A 2,081-nucleotide genomic window follows, 5' to 3' on the forward strand; every position below is an offset into this window, starting at 1 on the left:
AAGATTTCATGTGGGAACGCCATAAGTCTTTTGTTTAATTATTTGAAATTTTAATTAAAATATAATTACATCATTTCCTCATTCCCTTCCCTTGTCCCAACTCCTCCAATGCCCCCACCCCGGAAGTCTTAAAACTTTGAGAAACAGCATGTCTGTGGGGCTAGGACATAGTAGTGAAGAAGAGTCAGGAAAATGTGCGTGTGTGCCTGTGTGTGCATGTGTGTGCATGTGTGTGCATGTGCGTGTGTGCATGTGTGCATGTGTGTGTAAATAACCAAATTCCAGGAAACATACTTCTCTAGTATGCTTGTTTGCATTGTCTGTACTCAACTCTGTCTGGTATATTTTCTCCTTCTTTCACCTGGAACATTCCTGTTTATTCTCCAGGAGCAGACTCAGCTGTCTTCTGTTCAGATAGGCATACTTCCTTGCTCCTGTTACTGCTCCTGTCACAGCACTATGCTTTGTATTAAACCACACTTTTGATTTTAGGATGTATCCCCTCACAGGTTTTCCTACAGCATGGGCTGAAAAGACAGACTTCCTGGGTCTGTTTGTGCACAGAGACCCTTGTATCAGATGTGAATGAAGGAATTCTCGTAATCTCTTTGGCATACATAAACTAAAGCCAGAATAATGCCGAGGTGATTAGCACAGCTCTGAAGAAGAAGGACTCATGCTGTGAGTGATTGCTATAGGAATGAGAAACCCATGCCCTTTGTGCCTCAGCTGTCCATGCTCTGCCCACAGCAGACATCATCAACTGATGGCTTATATTCAGACCTTGTCTCAGCCTAGAGCTCCAACAGACAAGCTCAACTGCTTAGAGTTCATTTGTGACTGAAGAACTATTTGCTATGCCCAAATCTTTACTCAGTGCTGCCCAAGTCTCTTCCTCAAACACTTGCTTCAAGGACATTGTGAAACTCTGGGGATAGTATCCAGGAGTCTGATTTTTAAAATAAGAACTTGAGGTGATTCGGGGACATGCTAAATACTGACACAAGCTAATCTAGCTGTCACTGTCTCGAGTGCTCAAATGAGTAGATGCATAACTTAGCAATGCATTCACTTTGAAATATATTACAAGAAAGGAGAAGGAAGACTGTTCTGACAACACCCTTCTTCCACATCTCCTCAGCCTGAGATGGAATATTCTAGATTTCGGAAGAAACTCACCTCACAATCTAGAACTATGCCCTGAGAATTTCTTCATTATTTAAAAAAATGTGGAATGCTTCACAGACATGAGTGGCCTCCTGTGTAGGGCCTATGCTAATCATCTCTGTACCGTTCCAATTTTAGTTATGTGTCTTGAAGCAAACACGAGACTGCCTTCATTTTTATCCCTCTGTCTCATATCAAATGTGGCAATGTCTTTCAACGATAATGATGAAAAAATTTGAAATCCCCAAATTTCTTTGATATCCCCAGCTCTAGTCAATAAAGATGTTTATTTTAATAGAGCCAAGAAGAAGTTAGCTTTGGAGGGCGGCCAAACATGGGGAGATTCTGTGGTAAGCATACCTATTATTTGGAAGAGTGAACCTAAAGAAAAGTCTGTTTGCTTCCTTTTCTGTTCTTCAGTGGCTTTGAGGTTTCTCCACATAAAGCCTGAACTTCAATCCCCCCAGATTCTCACCCCTGGCACATCGTCTCGCCTCTCACCCCAGGCTGTACACCATCTTGCTTACTGTTCAGGTCCTCTTTCACCTATGTCCTGTATCCCAACCTCTAACTGTAATCTCTTGGACCAATTATCCCCAAAGGCAAAGTGTTCCTGACTGGACTTGGAAGAATTCGAATGGATGATGGGGTCATATTTCGGGCAGGCTGTGTGCTACGACTGAGCTAGTGACAGGAAGAAGGGGTGGGGGAGAAAACAGCCTTGAGGTGGGGGAAATAGTACAGTCAGTAGAGGGCTTGCTGCATGGGTGCACAAAAATCTGTGGCCCCAGTATTGGGGATGGGGTAGAGACAGGCAGATCCTGGGGTCTCATTAACCACCCAGTCTATTTGAAAATGTTAGCTGTAGGTTCAATGAGAGATCTTGTCTCAAAAAAGAAAACGGTGGAGAGCAA

The 2,081-nt window shown here is 43.2% G+C and overlaps 1 non-coding gene across 1 annotated transcript; it reads right to left on the reverse strand.

The window, feature by feature from the left end:
* Positions 1-1,223: 1,223 nt before the first annotated feature.
* On the reverse strand, positions 1,224-1,326 carry LOC114630292. The gene has a single exon (XR_003712806.1). It is a non-coding gene; the product is annotated as a U6 spliceosomal RNA (small nuclear RNA).
* Between the last annotated feature and the right edge of the window lie 755 nt (positions 1,327-2,081).

The sequence above is a fragment of the Grammomys surdaster genome, unplaced genomic scaffold (genome assembly GCF_004785775.1).
Source record: "Grammomys surdaster isolate TR1022 unplaced genomic scaffold, NIH_TR_1.0 334, whole genome shotgun sequence".
Taxonomy (NCBI): domain Eukaryota; kingdom Metazoa; phylum Chordata; class Mammalia; order Rodentia; family Muridae; genus Grammomys; species Grammomys surdaster.